Below are 21,557 nucleotides of genomic sequence, written 5' to 3' on the forward strand. Positions count from 1 at the left end.
AAAAAAGAGCAATGAGTTATTTCAACAACATGATGCCCCGAGTGAGGATCGAACTCACGACCTCAAGATTATGAGACTACGCGCTGCATGTTGCGCTACCAAGGCTGTTCAAAACCTTGTCAGCACAACAAATACAATGATATTAAAAAAGAGCTATGAGTTATTTCAACAACATGATGCCCCGAGTGAGGATAGAACTCACGACCTTAAGATTATGAGACTTACGAGCTGCCTACTGCGCTACCGAGGCTTGTACTAACTTTTCAGCACAAAAATACAATGATATTAAAAAAGAGCAATGAGTTATTCAACAACATGAGCCCCGAGTGAGTGAGGATCGAACTCACGATAAGATTATGAGACTTACGCGCTGCCTACTGCGCTACGAGGCTGTTCAAACCTTGTCAGCACAACAAATACCATGATATTAAAAAAAGAGCAATGAGTTATTTCAACAACATGATGCCCCGAGTGAAGATCGAACTCACGACCTTAAGATTGTGAGACTTACGCGCTGCCACACTGCGCTACCGAGCTGTACTAACTCTGTCAGCACTGCATGTAAAATCGAATATTTTAACGATTTGGAACAAATACAATGGTACTAAAATGAGCAATGAGTTATTTCAACAACATGATGCCCGGGTGAGGATCGAACTCACGACCTTAAGATTATGAGAATTACGCGCTGCCTACTGCGCTACGAGGCTGTACTATCTTTGTCAGCCACATGTAAATCGAATATTTTTAACGATTTGTAACAAATACAATGATCTTACAAAAGAGCAATGAGTTAACTCAATTGAATGTTGCCCCGAGTGAGGATCGAACTCACGACCTTAAGATCATGAGAATACTCGCGGCCTACTGCGCTACCGAGGCTGTACTAACTTTGTCAGCACTACATGTAAAATCGAATATTTTTAACCATTTGTAACAAATACAATAATATAAAAAAAGAGCAATGAGTTATTTTCAACAACATGATGCCCCGAGTGAGGATCGAACTCACGACCTTAAGATTATGAGACTACGCGATGCCTACTGCGCTACCGAGGTGTTCAAACTTGTCAGCACAACAAATACAATGATATCAAAAAAGAGCAATGAGTTATTTCAACAACATGATGCCCCGAGTGAGGATCGAACTCACGACCTTAAGATTATGAGACTTACGCGCTGCCTACTGCCAGCACTACATGTAAAATCAAATATTCTTAACAATTTGTAACAAATACACTAATATTATAAAATAGAAACGAGTTGCCCCGGGTGAGGATCGAACTCACGACCTTAAAATTATGAGACTTACGCGCTGCCTACTGCGCTACCGAGGCTGTACTAACTTCGTCGGCACTACATGTAAAATCAAATATTTTTAACCATTTGTAACAAATACAATGATATTAAAAAAGAGCAATGAGTTATTTCAACAACATGATGCCCCGAGTGAGGATCGAACTCACGACCTTAAGATTATGAGACTTACGCGCTGCCTGTTGCGCTACCGAGGCAGTTCAAACCTTGTCAGCACAACAAATACAATGATATTAAAAAAGAACAATGAGTTATTTCAACAACATGATGCCCCGAGTGAGGATAGAACTCACGACCGTAAGATTATGAGACTTACGAGCTGCCTACTGCGCTACCGAGGCTGTACCAACTTTGTCAGCACCACATGTAAAATCGAATATTTTTAACGATTTGTAACAAATTCGCCAATATAATAAAATAGAAACGAGTTGTCCCGGGTGAGGATCGAACTAACGACCTTAAGATTATGAGACTTACGTGCTGCCTACTGCGCTACCGAGGCTGCACTACATGTAAAATCGAATATTTTTAACGATTTGTAACAAATACACCAATCTTATAAAATAGAAACGAGTTGCACCGGATGAGGATCGAACACACGACCTTAAGGTTCCGAGGCTGTACTAACTTTGTCAGCACCACATGTAAAATCGAATATTTTTAACGATTTGTAACAAATACAATGATATTACAAAAGAGCAATGAGTTAATTCAACTAAATGTTGCCACGGGTGACGATGAAACTCACGTTCTTAAGATTATGAGACTCACGCGCTGCCTACTGCGCTACCGAGGCTGTACTAACTCTGTCAGCACTACATGTAAAGTATAATATTTTTAACGATTTGTAACAAATACACCAATATTATAAAATAGAAACGAGTTGCACCGGGTGAGGATCGAACTCACGACCTTAAGATTATGAGACTTACGCGCTGCCTACTACGCTACCGAGGCTGTACTAATATTGTCAGCACTACATGTAAAATCGAATATTTTAACCATTTGTAACAAATACATGATATTAAAAAAGAGCAATGAGTTATTTCAACAACATGATGCCCCGAGTGAGAATCGATTTATGACCTTAAGATTATGAGACTTACGCGCTGCCTACTGCGCTACCGAGGCTGTCTAACTTTGTCAGCATATAAGTAAAATCGAATATTTTAACGATTTGTAACAATACATGATATTACAAAAGAGCAATGAGTTAATTCAACCAAATGTTGCCCCGGGTGAGGATCGAACTCACGACCTTAAGATTATGAGACTTACGCGCTGCCTACTGCGCTACCGAGGCTGTACTAATCTGTCAGCACTACATGTAAAATCGAATATTTAACGATTTGTAACAAATACACCAATATTAAAATAGATTGCCCCGGGTGAGGATCGAACTCACGACCTTAAGATTATGAGACTTACGCGCTTCCTACTGCGCTACCGAGGCTGTACTAACTCTGTCAGCACTACATGTAAAATCGAATATTTTTAACGATTTGTAACAAATACGATGATATTACAAAAGAGCAATGAGTTATTCCAACAACATGATGCCCCGAGTGAGGATCGAACTCACGACCTTAAGATTATGAGACTTACGCGCTGCCTACTGCGCTACCGAGGCTGTACTAACTACAGGTAAAATCGAATATTTTTAACCATTTGTAAGAAATACAATGATATTAAAAAAGAGCAATGAGTTATTTCAACAACATGATGTCCCGAGTGAGGATCGAACTCACGCCCTTAACATTATGAGACTTACGCGCTGCCTACTGCGCTACCGAGGCTGCTCGGACCTTGTCAGCACAACATGTAAAATCGAATATTTTTAGCGATTTGTAACAAATACACCAACATTATAAAATTTCTATATTGTAAATATGTATGTATGATAGAAACGAGTTGCCCCGTGTGAGGATCGAACTCACGACCTTAAGATGATGAGACTTACGCGCTGCCTACTGCGCTACCAAGGCTGTACTAACTTTGGCAGCACTACATGTAAAATCGAATATTTTTAACCATTTGTAACAAATACAATGATACTAAAATGAGCAATGAGTTATTTCAACAACATGATGCCCCGGGTGAGGATCGAACTCACGACGCGCTGCTTACTGCGCTACCGAGGCTGTACTAACTTTGTCAGCACCACATGTAAAATCGAATATTTTTAACGATTTGTAACAAATGCACCAATATTATAAAATAGAAACGAGTTGCCCCGGGCGAGAATCGATCTCACGAACTTAAGATTGTGAGACTTAAGCGCTGCCTACTGCGCTACCGAGGCTGTTCAAACCCTGTCAGCACAACAAATATAATGATATTAAAAAAGAGCAATGAGTTATTTCAACAGCATGATGCCCCGAGTGAGGACCGAACTCACGATCTTAAGATTATAAGACTTACGCGCTGCCTACTGCGCTACCGAGGCTGTACTAACTTTGTCAGCACTACATGTAAAAGCGAATTTTTTTAGCCATTTGTAACAAATACAATGATATTAAAAAAGAGCACTGAGTTATTTCAACAACATGATGCCCGAGTGAGGATCGAACTCACGACCTTAAGATTATGAGACTTACGCGCTGCCTACTGCGCTACCGAGGCTGTTCAAACTTTGTCAGCACAACATGTGAAATCGAATATTTTTAACGATTTAAAACAAATGCAATGATACTAAAATGAGCAATGAGTTATTTGAACAACATGATGCCCCGGGTGAGGATCGAACTCACGACCTTAAGATTATGAGACTTACGCGCTGCCTACTGCGCTACCGAGGCTGTACTAACTTTGTCAGCACTACATGTAAAATCGAATGTTTTTAACGATTTGTAACAAATACAATGATATTACAAAAGAGCAATGAGTTAATTCAACTAAATGTTGCCCCGGGTGAGGATCGAACTCACGACTTTAAGATTATGAGACTTACGCGCTGCCTACTGCGCTACCGAGGCTGTACTAACTCCGTCAGCACTACATGTAAAATCGAATATTTTTAACGATTTGTAACAAATGCACCAATATTATAAAATAGAAACGAGTTGCCCCGGGTGAGGATCGAACTCACGACCTTAAGATTATGAGACTTACGCGCTGCCTACTGCGCTACCGAGGCTGTACTAACTTTGTCAGCACTACATGTAAAATCGAATATTTTTAACGATTTGTAACAAATACAATGATATTACAAAAGAGCAATGAGTTAATTCAACTAAATGTTGCCCCGGGTGAGGATCGAACTCACGACCTTAAGATTATGAGACTTACGCGCTGCCTACTGCGCCACCGAGGCTGTACTAACTCCGTCAGCACTACATGTAAAATCGAATATTTTTAACGATTTGTAACAAATACACCAATATTATAAAATAGAAACGAGTTGCACCGGGTGAGGATCGAACTCACGACCTTAAGATTATGAGACTTACGCGCTGCCTACTACGCTACCGAGGCTGTACTAATATTGTCAGCACTACATGTAAAATCGAATATTTTTAACCATTTGTAACAAATACAATGATATTAAAAAAGAGCAATGAGTTATTTCAACAACATGATGCCCCGAGTGAGGATCGATCTCATGACCTTAAGATTATGAGACTTACGCGCTGCCTACTGCGCTACCGAGGCTGTACTAACTTTGTCAGCATATAAGTAAAATCGAATATTTTTAACGATTTGTAACAAATACAATGATATTACAAAAGAGCAATGAGTTAATTCAACCAAATGTTGCCCCGGGTGAGGATCGAACTCACGACCTTAAGATTATGAGACTTACGCGCTGCCTACTGCGCTACCGAGGCTGTACTAACTCCGTCAGCACTACACGTAAAATCGAATATTTTTAACGATTTGTAACAAATGCACCAATATTATAAAATAGAAACGAGTTGCCCCGGGCGAGGATCGATCTCACGAACTTAAGATTGTGAGACTTACGCGCTGCCTACTGCGCTACCGAGGCTGTTCAAACCGTGTCAGCACAACAAATATAATGATATTAAAAAAGAGCAATGAGTTATTTCAACAGCATGATGCCCCGAGTGAGGATCGAACTCACGATCTTAAGATTATGAGACTTACACGCTGCCTACTGCGTTACCGAGGCTGTACTAACTCTGTCAGCACTACATGTAAAATCGAATATTTTTAACGATTTGTAACAAATACACCAATATTATAAAATAGAAACGAGTTGCCCCGGGTGAGTAGCGAACTCACGACCTTAAGATTATGAGACTTACGCGCTGCCTACTGCGCTACCGAGGCTGTACTAACTTTGTAAGCACTACATGTAAAATCGAATATTTTTAACCATTCGTAACAAATACAATGATATTAAAAAAGAGCAATGAGTTATTTCAACAACATGATGCCCCGAGTGAGGATCGAACTCACGACCTTAAGATTATGAAACTTACGCGCTGCCTACTGCGCTACCGAGGCTGTTCAAACTTTGTCAGCACAACATGTAAAATCGAATATTTTTAACGATTTGTAACAAATACACCAATATTATAAAATAGAAACGAGTTGCACCGGGTGAGGATCGAACACACGACCTTAAGATTATGAGACTTACGCTCTGCCTACCGCGCTACCGAGGCTGTACTAACATTGTCAGCACTACATGTAAAATAGAATATTTTTAACGATTTGTAACAAATACAATGATACTAAAATGAGCAATGAGTTATTTCAACAACATGATGCCCCGGGTGAGGATCAAACTAACGACCTTAAGATTATGAGACTTACGCGCTGCCTACTGCGTTACCGAGGCTGTACTAACTTTGTCAGCACCACATGTAAAATCGATTATTTTTAACGATTTGTAACAAATGCACCAATATTATAAAATAGAAACTAGTTGCCCCGGGTGAGGATAGAACTCACGACCTTAAGATGATGAGACTTACGCGCTGCCTACTGCGCTACCGAGGCTGTAGTAACTTTGTCAGCACTACATGTAAAATCAAATATTTTTAATCATTTGTAACAAATACAATGATACTAATATGAGCAATGAGTTATTTCAACAACATGATGCCCCGAGTGAGGATCGAACTCACGACCTTAACATTATGAGACTTAGGCGCTGCCTACTGCGCTACCGCGGCTGTTCAAACTTTGTCAGCACAACATGTAAAATCGAATAATTTTAACGATTTGTAATAAATACAATGATACTAAAATATGCAATGAGTTCTTTCAACAACATGATGCCCCGGGTGAGGATCGAACTAACGACCTTAAGATTATGAAACTTACGCGGTGCCTACTGCGCTACCGAGGCTGTACAAACTTAGTCAGCACTACATGTTAAATCGAATATTTTTAACGATTTGTAACAAATACACCAATATTATAAAATAGAAACGAGTTGCCCCGGGTGAGTATTGAACTCACGACCTCAGGATTATGAGACTTACGCGCTGCCTACCGCGCTACCGAGACTGTACTAACTTTGTCAGCACTACACGTAAAATCGAATATTTTTAATCATTTGTAACAAATACAATGATATTAAAAAATAGCAATGAGTTATTTCAACAACATGACGCCCAGAGTGAGGATCGAACTCACGACCTTAAGATTATGAGACGTACGCGCTGCCTACTGCGCTACCGAGGCTGTACCTATTCTGTCAGCACTACATGTAAAATCGAATATTTTTAAGCATTTGTAACAAATACAATGATATTAAAAAGAACAATGAGTTATTTCAACAACATGATGCCCCGTGCGAGGATCGAACTCACGACCTTAAGATTATGAGACTTACGCGCTGCCTACTGCGCTACCGAGGCTGTGCTAACTTTGTCAGCACCACATGTAAAATCAAATATTTTTAACGATTTGTAACAAATACAATGATATTACAAAAGAGCAATGAGTTAATTCAACTAAATGTTGCCCCGGGTGAGGATCGAACTCACGACCTTGAGATTATGAGACTTACGCGCTGCCTACTGCGCTACCGAGGCAATACTAACTTTGTCAGCACTACATGTAAAATCGAATATTTTTAACGATTTGTAACAAATACAATGATATTACAAAAGAGCAATGAGTCATTTCAACAATATGTTGCCCGGGTGAGGATCGAACTCACGACCTCAAGATTACGAGACTTACGCGCCGCCCACTGCGCTACCGAGTCCGTTCTTTGTCAGGTAGCCTATATGTAAAAATCGTGTATTTTTAACGATTTGTAATAAGTAAACCAATATTACAAATAAGCAATGAGTTGCCCCGGGTGAGGATCGATCTCACGACCTTATGTTTATAAGACTTTCGCGCTGCCTACTGCGGGTACCGAGCCTGTACTAAATTTGTCAGCACTACATGTAAATTCGAATATTTTTAACGATTTGTAACAAATACAATAATATTACAAAAGAGCAATGAGTTATTTCAACAATATATTGCCCCAGTTGAGGATCAAACTCACAACCTTAAGTTTATGACACGTACGCTCTGCCTACTGCGGTACCTAGGCCGTACTTAGTCTGTCAGCCTATATGTATAAATCGAATATTTTTAACGATTTGTAACAAATACAACAATATTACAAAACTGTAATGAGTTATTTCAACATTATCCTGCAGTACTAGTAAAAATCGAACATTTTTATGACTTGTAACAAATTTACTAATATATTGACATAGTAATTACTTCGGCAATATATTGCTCTGGGTGAAGATACACAATAAATGCCTTAAGATTACAAAACTCACGTGATGTCTACTGTGCTACCATTTACTCTACTGTAAACTTCAAATATTTAACACCATAAGAAGTTTATCATAGAATACACCACTGTGTAACCTTCTAATATTTCTTGCGTCACTACACACATTTCAGTTGGCTCTTCATAAAAATAAGTGAAATTTGGACAGCGATTTGAGCTCAAACGTTTGAGAAGTATGCATAGAATATTTTATGGAATAATAAGGTTCTACATTAATAAAATTAAGTGGTCAGTGAATTTAATTGTAATAATAAGTGATTGTAATAGTAATAATGTACTAGTTCCAAATCCTATATATTACAAGAAATAAACGAATTCAGAATTTAATTGACATATGACTAACATAATTGAGTTATTATTATAACATTAAGTTTAAAACATTTTTATTTACATCAATCAATCAACATCATATATTTAGTTTAATCTATCTACAATAGCTGATGTGGACATTGATTGACCGGAAGATTATTCAAAATTTAACACAGATTCGTGACAAGATGCAAGATCAATAAAAGTAAGTCAATTAAACAAATGATTTAGATTATTCCATCTAGAAATAGTTTTACTGATTAATTATTTAAATAATGATATGCAAAATGCAAGCATAACAGTTTTCTAGTTCTTAGTTCCTATATAATCTGTAGTGACTCCGGTACAAGGTAGGCTGCAATTGTTTTTGTCTTTTTAAAAAACTATTCGAGTTATATAAGGATAAATAAAAATAATTAGGGTAAAAAACTACTTTATCACTGATAAATTAAATACAATTATTTATTTATTATAGTACCCACTCAAGTTTGGACTTAATTTTTTTAAAAGTATTATAATAATTATGCTACAATAATTTTATATGAATTATACTAATTGTAAGCAGTTTAATATAAAATATAATAACATTTACGATATTTTTAAATTTAATATAGAAAACAAAATTATATAAAAATATTAATTATTTACTGTGATCTAAGGATCTTCAGAAAGGGACCATATATTAAAAAAATTAAAAATTACATGAACTTACTCTCAATGGTGTCCAATGTTAACTTTATACGAAAAACAATTCGTCGGAAAGAAACGATGCGGTGAGTCATGGGCGGAGTTGGTTTGTGTACATGAGGAATACTTGCAATAAAATCACGAATGGAATTATGTATACATTCCCAAGTATATTTATTCTGAGAATTATCCCTAAAATGTTTTGTTTACGTCGCTTCGAAACTATTGGACTGTTGTACATAGGAACAGTGTTGCATGCGAAATATAACTACAAAACGACAGATCTCATGATTTATGGCAATTACCATTTTATGGTAATAGATAGCAAATTTTGCATACCGTACATTAAAATTTAAAATTTTAGTTTTTGAGGTTAAATCAGTATTTGCGGCAAACATAGCCCTCATGGTAAAAGGCCAATTCGCATGAAAAAAAAAACTCGAGTCCCAGTAGGGGCCTTACTCTTTTTTTTGTAAAAATTACTACTTAAAAAATTGAGTGGTAATGCTGAATTTGATTAGAATAGAATATAAAAAAATATAGCCTACTATTAGAAATTTATATAAATGATTGTTTACTAATACATATTTACATATTTACTGAATAGAAATTTACTGAATAGGCTAAAAAGTATTTTAAGTATGACAAAAAATATTTTAACTGCAAACAGATTACTACATAAAATATGACGTATTCTATAAGCTGTGTTTGTTAAGGTATATCGTAACCTAGTATTTTTCATTAGAGGGGCAACCCAATGGTCAACCACAAGTTTTTTATGTATACTATAAATATTAGATGCGTATATCTAATTGCGTGGGTGGATGTGTTGCAGCAATGCCGAATGGCGATTTTTACTTGCGAGCATATTTGAGGTCTATAAAGTAAAAATTTATTGTCAAGGTTAGGATTGAACTCGGGACTAGTTTATGCTATTGACAAAATGAAAATGATGAATGGGTTGTGTACCAATATTTGTAATGTTTAACCATTTTACTGCGACGCAGCGCTCACGCGTTTCGATATATTGTCTCAGTAGCGCGATTGCGACAGAAAGATCAAAAGAGTTTTCAAAAAATTTAAAACTGAAAAAATTTCTTTTTTTTAATTTTTCAAAAATTTCCAAATAATTCAGAAATTTCATAATTCTTAAAAATCAAGTTTTCAAAGGTTTCAAAAAATCTTAAAGCTTCTAATTTTTTTTTAGTTACGATACGTAAAGTTCCACAATTTGCTTCAAGGCAAGATGACATGCACCACTAGTTAAAACATTTTGTTGATAAACAGTTCACCGCCATTTCTTCCGTAGCGAATAAAGTGCTTGAAAAAAAAAAGTAACTTTTTGTGTTTTTGTATTTAATGTATACACAGACATTCATTTTTTGTGTTTCGTTATTTGAGATGTGATGTTTAAATTTATTATTCATTTCAATTAATTTTATAAATATAATTCATATTTTTTTAATATTAACATGTTTTGTCTATAAGTAACCATTTTATCTGTAACGTTTTCGTTTAGTGTTTAGTGCATAATAACTTGTGTTGTTCTAATTCCACTAAAGAAGAGTCAAATTGGGACTCGAAACGTATGGACTATTAAATTCACTTTAAGAAATAAAATTTAGTTTTCTTTATATTTATTATCTGGACGGATGCCTGTGTAAAAAGTTCATAGTTTTATCAACATATTTATCACCACACACACACACACACACACACATATATATATATATATATATATATATATATATATATATATATATGATAGTTTTGTCGACGTTGATACATATTTGTAATATTTTTGCAGCCCAATCGTCGAATTGAAAAAGATTAAATAACAAAATTATTTATTTCATTAAACGTTTCGACACTTGATGTGTATCATCATTCAGTAATCTAAAAAACATATTACATAAATACAAAGTTGATAATAAATATAAATATATAAAAAGGAGAAAATTATATATACCAAACCAGGAAAAACGACAGAAAAAATTAATTATGATGTAAAATTGATTGAACACTAAATTTGTGTAAAAAGATATAATATACAATTATATTAACAACTAGAAATTGAAGGAGCACATTTTGCCCTCCTATATTTTATGTTATTAATAGCGGCGCATTGTGAACACTGATCAAGGTTACAGAGCAAGTGTAGTTATGAAGTGGGAGCGGGGTGTGAAAAACAAAAGGGGAAAGAGAAACAAGGAAGAAATATAATGAACGAAAGATTATAAAACTGTACAGTGTACAGTATTATTTTTCATGAAGTCATCATTATTACATGATCGCTGTTGTAACAATTTCTTGTTGTTAATATAATATATATATATATATATATATATATATATATATATATATATATACAGTGCTGGATTTACAGTAGGGGCAATCGGGGCTACTGCCCAGGGCGGCAAATTTTTGGGGGCGGCAAAATTTGGATAGTGAGAAAAAAATTCTATACAATATAATCAAATTTTTTTACCAACATTTTTATATTTCAAGAAATATAATTAACAAAAGATAATACGATTGCAATGCAAAATTTGGGTTGAAATAACCAATTATTAAAATTTATTATTTTGCCTTGCCTCCCTCTCCGAACGTAAATTATCAAATTGGTTAATAAGTTATTAAATTTGGCATTTGGCTAATATAAAGATCCGTAAACAAGAAAAATATTTACTTCAGTTCTCGAGCCCTCTTAAAATGACGAATTTGTGCACTTCCAAGCTTATAGCGTCGAAAAAAAATTTAAACTAGTGACTCATGGCATTGTGCCTTAAAACAAATTATTGAAACATCCCGTACTAAAAATTACATTTTATAAAAAGCTTTTCAACTTTTTGCAAAGCAATCGCACTGTGCGTAGCTGTTTTAGAGAAGAAATATCGAAACTCAATTACCATTTTTCGTAATTGCCTTTGCCAAAAACTAATCAGCACGTCTCCCCATCAATACAAATCTAATATTTTTTAATTATTTAAGTCGATTTCGGGAACACGGATCAACCGATTTAAATGATTCAATTCCTATTTATAAGGAGACGTGCTGATTAGTTATTGGCCAAGGCAGGTCCAACTGTTTTGAAGATACGGGCCAAAATGCCAAAAATGATAATTTAGTTTTTGAGAAAAGAAGCGTCCAATATCATTCAAAAAAATTTACAGAATAAATAACTGCTTAAATTTGTGGGAGGCAGGTTTAGCGGTTTCGATAATCCAATAAAAAAAATTGTAAAAGAAACATTTGGTGGACAAAAGTGATCACAAAACATATGCACATCAAATTATCAGATATTTTAAAAATATGTTAATAAGTATAAATTTTGTTTACATTTATATGCGTTCTGTAACATTGTTTATCCGTTAGACTGCGACGCGGCGTTTACGCGCTTCTATATTTTGTCCGTACGCAGCTGAAGCAGCGCGATTGCTTTAAAAAAAGTTCGTAAAATTTCAGGGATGGGGCGGCATTTTTGTCAGTGCCCCGGGGCGCCAAATTTCTAAATCCGGCCCTGTATATATATATATATATATATATATATCGATACATTTGACAAAACTAATTGCCAGTGTGATTTTAGACTAAAATCAATCATTTACTTCTACGTTCGTAACTAAAATCATTACAGTGTGCGACACGGTGTCTAACATTAAATTTATACGCAAAAGCCATGTAACCCTTGGGCGTTAGATCGAGCCAGCCGAGAGAAAATAGTGCAGACTTGCGATACACGACGTTCGACTCGTGTTATTCTTTAATTTTGCAGGGACTTTGGGGCGCCTCTGTGTGCATCCATACATGTAGTCGACTGTCATGAATTATTAACGCCGATGTATGTGCAACGGGGTAATGGACTGACTGTCCGTCCGTTGTTTACCCAGGGATGAAGATAGCCGCCAGAAGTGCTCACGAGAATTCGCGGTCGGCTATCGCATATGGATTATGCTATCTACTTGCAAACAGCTACTAACTCTATCGACACTCAAAATGTCGATTGAGTTACATCAGGGAATTATTTTGCGATGTGAAAAACATCAGTTTTAACACTACATTTACGGATGTTCGTTATATACGTATTTCTACTGAAGTGAGTCAGTTTGAATTATGCAAGAAGATGGAAATTTTTGAAAAAAATAGTTCTAAGCCATTTTTTTTAAACATTTTTTTTTCGAACAGCAATCAGAACCTTACGTCCTATAATCTGTTGGGCTGAAACTTCTCCTTACTTCGTATTTTTAGATGTTAACCCAGTGGTTAATCCATCTATATTTGATGATTTTGTTATTAGAATTAATTTAATAGGGCTGACTTTTTATTGGTGCAGCAATGTCGTGCCAGGGCTATCTTCACTTGGAAACATATTGTAAGCCAATTTGACCGTAAAAATAGGAATACCTTATTCGAAAATGCGAAATGAAGGGGACTGCGAGAGAAAGGAATAAATGCTTACATATATTTCACTACATAACAAAAAACCTATGTATGCTTGTGAAAATTGGCGCCTAGTTCCATATGCGGAACACCAACCTTAATCGTTCCTATAGCCATAAAACTATGATTAGCGACATGTCTTGACATCTTTATAGATGCTACTGACATTTAGCAATGTAATAATTCAAATATTTACCGAAGGGTTTATTTTCATTTTTATAAGTTTTTCTTATCTTCTGATAACCAGTTACAAACAATATATTTTTGTCACAAATCAAAGAAAAAATGAGCTTTGAGGGTTAAGGTTTTATGTATATATAGTGTTCAAATTTTTATTGAGTCAAATTGGCTCGGTCCGTAAATCTAGTGTTAAAAGATTTATTGAAATAACTAATAGTGTTTTTTGTTTAGATGATGATAGCTTAGTTAAAGTACGAGACAAGTTTTATGGCTTTATCAACTTTTTAGTTTATAAAGACATAGCACCATCTGACTGATACTTGTTTCAATTTCTGCAGAATTATCTTAATAGAATTAAACTGATATCAAAAAGAGCTTGTGAAAAGCACTTCATTCAGTTTTTCAACCAGAAAACACAAAAGTTCTTCACCAATAGCATAATGGCTCTACCCGAAAAATGGCAAAACATTGTCGATAATAATGAAACATAATTAGCTTAATTATTCAACTTGTTGAGTTTCGCTAAATAAACGAAACGAATTTTTAACTTGACCCAACATTATTTATCATTTTTCTATTTACTGCTTAATGTACGGGATTAAACTCTTTGAGACTTCCTCCATATTTTGGAGAACTTACTATTGGGTGATTCTCTAACAACATTATAACCATGTAAATTTTTGGAATAATTACCCAATGTCTTTTTAACCAGAAGACAGCTTATAATGTGAATAGAAAATTAAAGACCTATATAAGTCATATGCCTAAAACGTATGCTAGCCGTATTGTGATCTATAACCAAGAAAGGTGTATATGATAGATAATGCTGCTCTAATATCACAGACCTGCCTTCAAGCATAACTCCAATAAAATAATACCTCGTTGGTGTTAAAATAATAATCTAATTGTCACTTTGAGCCAGTCGTGGCCTCGTAAGAACATTATGTAGCAACTGCTGGCATGGTGGTTTGTTACCCACCTTGACCAGCTTAATATCAAGCAAACGTAATATTATACTTTCACATAGCTACAATATATATTCACATCACTATTATATATAATTATCAAAACGACAAGAGTCAACCACTGGATTGTCTTCATTCGAATGAATATCGCACATATGTGTCATTCTTTTTTCTTGTAAACAGCTACTAACTATATCGAAAATAAATATGAGGAATGAATTACAGCAGGAAAACATTCTTGGTTGTGTGCAACACTATTTTTAATGGCTTTTCTAGAATTAGTAATAGATGCTTTGTTTTTATGAACTATAAATAAGGAAGACAAAAGAGATAAATTAAATGCGTTAATGTCATACCATGTATATGTCTTGAGACAGACCACTTATAATAATTATGAACCGTATTAGGTAAAATATTAATCATATCGTTACTTATACTTGCAGTTGTCAACTTTTTATGCGTCAAAATCCCAATTTCGTTTAATTCAAAGAAAAAAAAATGTTTTGGAAATTTGTGCATATTTAAAATTATTAGATTGGAGTATTTTATTGTAAACTCAAATGTTTTAAAATAAAATTTCATTATTGCTATTCGAATTGGAGTCAATCCATTATATATATGAGAACATTCAGTATTGGACTATTGTTCGTCTCTCATCCAATTTGTGACACATTGTACTAGTAAAGAATTCAAAAATAAAATTTTTTCGCTAACATTTTTCTCAAATACGTCTTTCTTTTTATACCATCATCATTTAAATTGTGACCACAAGTAAAATATGAATTTTACATATGTATGATAATTTTATTTGCTGTGTGTATGTTTTAATTTAACGAAAAGAATGATAAGGGCTTCGTAAACAGCACTATAATAATAATAATGGCCTGAAGGAAGATCAGTAAGGCGAGATCAACTGCAATTCCTTCCAAGAAAAATTCATTTTAACATTTTTATTGCAGTGTACAGCAGTAGGTCATACTAATTGTCAAAGCCGAGGTTTGATATTTTTTAATTTATTACGTTTGACATAACACATACTTTTTATATTCAATTTTATTTTAATATTGAATAGTTTACTAACTTTCCGAAGAAGTTTATATTATTGCAAGAAAATCCGATTTGCTGATTTCAAATTTTCTTTACGTTTCAAGTCATAGTAAATCGATTGACATCAATATTGGAAAAAGTCCAATGTGCCCTTAACCCAAATTTAGATCTTTTTAAATGCCGTCAAGCCGCTTCTTTATAATTAGCGAATAAGTGAAATTGTTTTTGTCCTGAACCAATTTTAAAAATTAAAAACTATTCGAAAGATTTCAGTTGAAAACAGTGCTAATTATTTAGTGTGAATAGTGATAGGCTGATAATTTTTTCTGACGATTTTGATGAAACTTTGTAAAGTCATAGTTCATGGTCTATAGAAACATCCTACATTATTATAAGTCTAGGAAAAGTGGTTTATTTATGACAATTCCTTAATATGTCAAAGATTTTAAATTTCAGAATAACCTGCCTTTTGAAGATACAACTTGTATATTCAGTTCTGTATTATCCATTATCCACTGACGTCCACATTTTAATAGAATGCATTTTTAGAGCACGAAGAAGAATGAGATGTTTTAAATTAATTAAATTTAATTACTACAATTATAATTAATTTAAGTTAGTTTTTAGTGATGGCGAAAACTTTATTTCATAAATGAACAGTAGAAAATTTCCATATGACTAAATCTCAATTATTACTGATTAAGTCGATTATATACATATTTTGGCAAGCTCATGGTGCTTGCCACAAGGCAAAATGCTGCCACTTAGGCTTGGTTTATTTATTTATATAATATAATTATTTAATATAACTCCCCGTAGGTTAGATTAAGTTAAAGTAATCGCGAATAAATAGAATTTTTTTATACTTTTACGTTTCAAAGATTTCTGAAAATTTTGGCAAACCGTGTGTGTATGTATGTGTGTGTGTGAAGAAACAAATTTTTAACTTCACGTAGGGCAAGTTATAGTAATCGCAAAAAAATCGAAAATGAAAATTTTTATATATCTTCACGTTTCAAAACCTTCTGTACATTTTGGCATACCTTAGAAGAAATGGATGTATGTGTGTGTGTGTGTGTGTATGTATGTGCGTGTGTGTATGTATGTGCGGATACAAATTTTCGTCGACGATTCCGGGAACACGGATCAACCGATTTGAATAATTCAAAAAACATTCGATTCGTATTGATAAGGAGACGTGCTGATTAGTTTTTGGCGAAGGCAGGTCTAGCCGTTCCGAAGATACGGGGCAAAAAGTGTCGAAAACGGTAAATCAGTTTTTAAGAGAACGGAGCGTCCGATTTGAATAATTCAAAAAAACATTTTACTTGTATTGATCAAATTTTCATAAAGGCAGGTCTAGCGGTTTCGGAGATCTAATGAAAAAAGTAAAAAAAAATGTCATTTGGCGGTTAAAAATGATCATTAGACATATGCACATCAAATTATCAGATATTTTATAGAGATTTGAACAATAAGTATAAATTTTGTTTACATTCTAATAGGTTCCATACCAATGTTTACGCGTTAGACGGCGACGCGGCGCTTACGCGCTTCGATATTTCGTATTTATGCAGTTAAAGCGGTACGATTGCTTTGAAAAAAAGTTCAAAATTTCCAAAATATTTCAAAATAAATGATTTAAGATAGAATGATTTAATATGGTTCAAAATTTTATTAAAAGTTTCAAACCATTGATCAACTTTTATTGAGATTTCAACAATATTTTTTATCAAGCAATTTTTTTTATAGAGATTTCAACAATAAGTATAATTTTTTGTTACTATTTCGTACCAATGCTTATGCGTTAGACGGCGTGGTGCTTGCGCGCTTTGACATTTCGTTTTTATGCAGTTCAAGCTGTACGATTGCTTTGAAAAAAAGATCAGAATTTCCAAAATATGTCAAAATGAAGGAAACATTTTTCTTTTCAAAAAAATTTAGTTTTCAAAAAAAAAAAATTTCAGAAAACAGTAATTTTTTGTCAAATTTATAGTTTCTCAAAAATCTAATTTTTTCGAAGTAATTTTTTTTCGAACATGTTAATCGTTTTAAAAAAAATAATAATTTTTGGTACGGGAAGTTCCAGCAATTTGCCTTAAGGCACGATGCCTTAATTGCCTTAAGGCAGAATTCCACTTACAGCTAGTTTTTATTAATTTCAAGATGTTTGACTCGAACGTCATCTAGATTTTTTCCTTTTCATAAAAATATTTTACCACACGACACTATACAGTTGATTCACGGGGTTAAAAGTTGAAATTGGATTTGATTCCACAATGCTTATGGTCAGAAGAGTAATCGTGGGATCGTATTCGCCATTCGTGTGAAAAATGGCTAAATGATCAGGGCACGTCGGGCGAACCGCGCCGGCGGGCGGCACCCCGGTCTCTTCGCATGGATCCGTTGATTCAAAAGATCGATCAATCGCTCTCTGCAGCTGTAACGTATACACGGCGTCGGTCGTATGTACTGAAATATGCAAATTTATACGCAAGTGCTTTTCCGATCCAACAAATCATTCTACGGTTATGACTCCAAGTCATATACGTGGAGCTGGAGCATGCTGAAGTGGCGTCGGTTATGACGAGAACACACATTGGAGGGAAATATCTGTTATTTTTACGTTAAGCCCGCTGTAGTATTCATAGTGTAATATTTTAATGCCATTGATACATTAATTTATTATTGAAATAAATTAAGTCAATTGTTCGTGAATTGTACAATATACAATTTTTATTTTAAGTAATTTCTTTACAAATTGTAATTATTGAACAATTTTATATTACAAAAGATTTTTGAAATAAAACTTCTCTAGGCGCGACCAGGGTGTAAAGCCGTATAAATGCAACGGAAGTGCATTACAGCAGATAAGATAAGATAAGAGTCGTGTGCTAAAGATTCGTCATTCGCTCGCGATAATATCATTTCTATACGGGTCGATTGTGATTAGTCGTCGCGTATGTGAATAGAGATCTGTCGTTGTATGCGTACCAGCCTCAACGTTGTATGCGTGCCGGCCTCAAAGAATGAGATTATATCGCCAGCAAAAAAGTAAAAACTAGCTGTAAGTGGAATTCTGTCTTAAGGCAATTAAGGCATCGTGCCTTGAGGCAAATTGCTGGAACTTCCCGTACCAAAAATTATTATTTTTTTAACATTTTTGAAAAAATTTTACTTCGAAAAAATAAGATTTTTGAGAAACTATAAATTGGACATAAAATTCTTTTTTTTTTGAAAAAAAATTAAAAAAAAATATTTTTTTTTTAATTTTTTTTTTTGAAAAAAAAATGTTTACTTTATTTTGACATATTTTGGAAGATCTAAACTTTTTTTCAAAGCAATCGTACTGCTTTAACTGCATAAAGACGAAATATCAAAACGCGTAAGCGCCGCGTCGCCGTCTAACGCGTAAACATTGGTACGGAACCCATAGGAATGTAAACCAAATTCATACTTATTGTTAAAATCTCTATAAAATATCTGATAATTTGATGTGCATATGTCTAATGATCATTTTTGACCGCCAAATGGCTTTTTTTTTACTTTTTTCATTAGATCTCCGAAACCGCTAGACCTGCCTTTATGAAAATTTGATCGGTTCTTTACCTTTTCCTCATACAAGTAAAATGTTTTTTGAATTATCAAAATCGGACGCTCCATTCTCTTAAAAACTGAGTTACCGTTTTCGGCACTTTTTGCCCCGTATCTTTGGAACGGCTAGACCTGCCTTTGCCAAAAGCTAATCAGCACGTCTCCTTATCAATACGAATCGAATGTTTTTTGGATTATTCAAATCGGTTGATCGGTGTTCCCGAAATCGTCGACGAAAATTTGTATCCGCACATACACACACACGCACACACACACACACACACACACATACATACATCCATTTTTTCTAAGGTATGCCAAAATATTCAGAAACCTTTGAAACGTCGAGAAATGCAAAAATTTTCATTTTCGATTTTTTTGCGATTACTATAACTTGCCCTACGGGAAGTTAAAAATACCATCATTCAATGAATGTATGTTAATTTTAATTACATGAAGTTCTTTAAACACAATTATTACATGATGAGTAAAGTTGCGAAAATAATATTTGTCTAGGCGTTGTTTAACATAATCCGCTGTGTGAACGAATATTATAGATGTTATTAATCAGCAATTACTTTATTTCTCTAACGAAGGTTCATTTCTAAATGCTAACTACAATGACAATCCGATCATGTCATATTTGAAGTATGACTTTAATTACATTATTGTTTTTAAATATTATACATATTTTTAATGCCATTATAAATATATAATTTATATTTTATCATTATTATTTTTACTTAAACGCCCTCTTGTACAGTTTTACAAATAAGTTGCAAATAAGTTTTACTTCAATCGCGTGTGATCCTCACGTGCACTCTTTTTTTCATTCATTTTGATTATCTCTGTATCTCATTCAGAGTTATTTTGGTATGAGAGATCACAGAAATCTTATAACAAAAACTAGTGGTGCATGGCATCATGCCTTAAGGCAAATTAACTTTCCGTGACATAATTTAAATATTTTAAAAGCTTCACAATTTTTTGAGAATTTTGAAAATAATTGATTTTTGAGAATTTTGAATTTTTTGAAAATAAAAAGTTGGACTTTTCTGTTTTTTTTTAAATTTGAAATTATTTGAAACTTTTGAATTTTTCTTTTAAAGTAGTCACGATGCGTAGCTATTTTAGAGACGAAATATCGGGTCGCGTAAGCGCTGCATAACTGTCTAATGATAAAGCATTATAAATTTTGACGCGGAACCCATAAAAATATAAACATTTGTAAATTTTTCATAATTTATATGATAAATTGTTGCGCCTGTAATATAATGATCACTTTTGACCGCAAAATGGCGTATTTCTAATTGTTTCATTGGATCTCCGCAACCGTGTCATCTGCCATACCAAACATTTCATCAACTCTTCATTTCGTGTTTTTCGACTTAAATGCTTTTCAAATCATTTAAGTCAGACGTTCCGTTCTCTCAAAAACCGAATTACCATTTTTGTTGTCTCATATCTTCGAAATGGCTGTACTTGCCTTGACCAAAAACATTTCAGCACGTCTCCCTATCAATAGGAACCAAATGTTTCTTGAATTATTTAAATCGACGGAAATCATCGATGAAAAATTGTATTCGCTCATCCATACGCACATTAATACATACACACATACTTGCATACACACACACATATAATTTTTTTCTAAGGTGTGTCAAAAGGTTTTGAACTGTAAAAATGTATAAACATGTTTATGTTCGATTTTTTTTCGATTACTATTACCCTACGGGCAAGTTAATGAATATAAATAATTTTTTGCAAAATATAATGAGAATAATTTTTTAAATCTTAGTTCCATCAACCTATTTCAACAATGTTTCAATTCGAGTTTAAAATTTCTCAACTTCACAAACACGAATAGTTAACAATTATTATAATTTATTGTAATGCTGCGTTTTATTTTTATTAAATCCATCTTTTTCGTTCCTTATATTTATTTAGTTTTAATTAACTAAATTAGATTAGATTAAGTTATCTAATCCTTTACATAGTAGTTTGTTAAATTATTTGTAATAATTTTATAAATTTTAAAGACACATCCTGTGCAATTTCATGTTTTAAAAACAAAAGTAAAATGGAAAATTTTCAGTAGATGTAATGAAATATGCGAATTTATAAACAAACGGGCTTTCAAACAATTAATTTTACATTGACAATGAATACCAAGCATATGTCCCATTGTCCATAAAACAATGGAAAATTTTGAATTTGTCAAAAGAACAGGAAGTTTTATA

At 33.8% G+C, this 21,557-nt stretch overlaps 10 non-coding genes across 10 annotated transcripts; all 10 read right to left on the reverse strand.

Annotated features, from left to right (window-relative positions):
• Positions 1-2,547: 2,547 nt before the first annotated feature.
• On the reverse strand, positions 2,548-2,620 carry Trnam-cau. The gene has a single exon. It is a non-coding gene; the product is annotated as a tRNA-Met (tRNA).
• Positions 2,621-2,697: 77 nt separating this feature from the next.
• Trnam-cau lies at positions 2,698-2,770 on the reverse strand. Its single transcript has one exon. It is a non-coding gene; the product is annotated as a tRNA-Met (tRNA).
• A 776-nt stretch (positions 2,771-3,546) lies between these two features.
• Positions 3,547-3,619, reverse strand: Trnav-cac. The gene has a single exon. It is a non-coding gene; the product is annotated as a tRNA-Val (tRNA).
• Positions 3,620-3,690: 71 nt separating this feature from the next.
• On the reverse strand, positions 3,691-3,763 carry Trnai-uau. Its single transcript has one exon. It is a non-coding gene; the product is annotated as a tRNA-Ile (tRNA).
• A 279-nt stretch (positions 3,764-4,042) lies between these two features.
• On the reverse strand, positions 4,043-4,115 carry Trnam-cau. The gene has a single exon. It is a non-coding gene; the product is annotated as a tRNA-Met (tRNA).
• Positions 4,116-4,380: 265 nt separating this feature from the next.
• Trnam-cau lies at positions 4,381-4,453 on the reverse strand. Its single transcript has one exon. It is a non-coding gene; the product is annotated as a tRNA-Met (tRNA).
• Positions 4,454-4,557: 104 nt separating this feature from the next.
• Positions 4,558-4,630, reverse strand: Trnam-cau. Its single transcript has one exon. It is a non-coding gene; the product is annotated as a tRNA-Met (tRNA).
• Positions 4,631-5,071: 441 nt separating this feature from the next.
• On the reverse strand, positions 5,072-5,144 carry Trnam-cau. The gene has a single exon. It is a non-coding gene; the product is annotated as a tRNA-Met (tRNA).
• Positions 5,145-5,232: 88 nt separating this feature from the next.
• Positions 5,233-5,305, reverse strand: Trnav-cac. The gene has a single exon. It is a non-coding gene; the product is annotated as a tRNA-Val (tRNA).
• Positions 5,306-7,432: 2,127 nt separating this feature from the next.
• Positions 7,433-7,504, reverse strand: Trnat-cgu. Its single transcript has one exon. It is a non-coding gene; the product is annotated as a tRNA-Thr (tRNA).
• Between the last annotated feature and the right edge of the window lie 14,053 nt (positions 7,505-21,557).

The sequence above is a fragment of the Ctenocephalides felis genome, unplaced genomic scaffold, assembly GCF_003426905.1.
Source record: "Ctenocephalides felis isolate EL2017-DRISC unplaced genomic scaffold, ASM342690v1 CF-g0.4_SCAFFOLD_01886, whole genome shotgun sequence".
In the NCBI taxonomy this organism is placed as follows: Eukaryota; Metazoa; Arthropoda; class Insecta; order Siphonaptera; family Pulicidae; genus Ctenocephalides; species Ctenocephalides felis.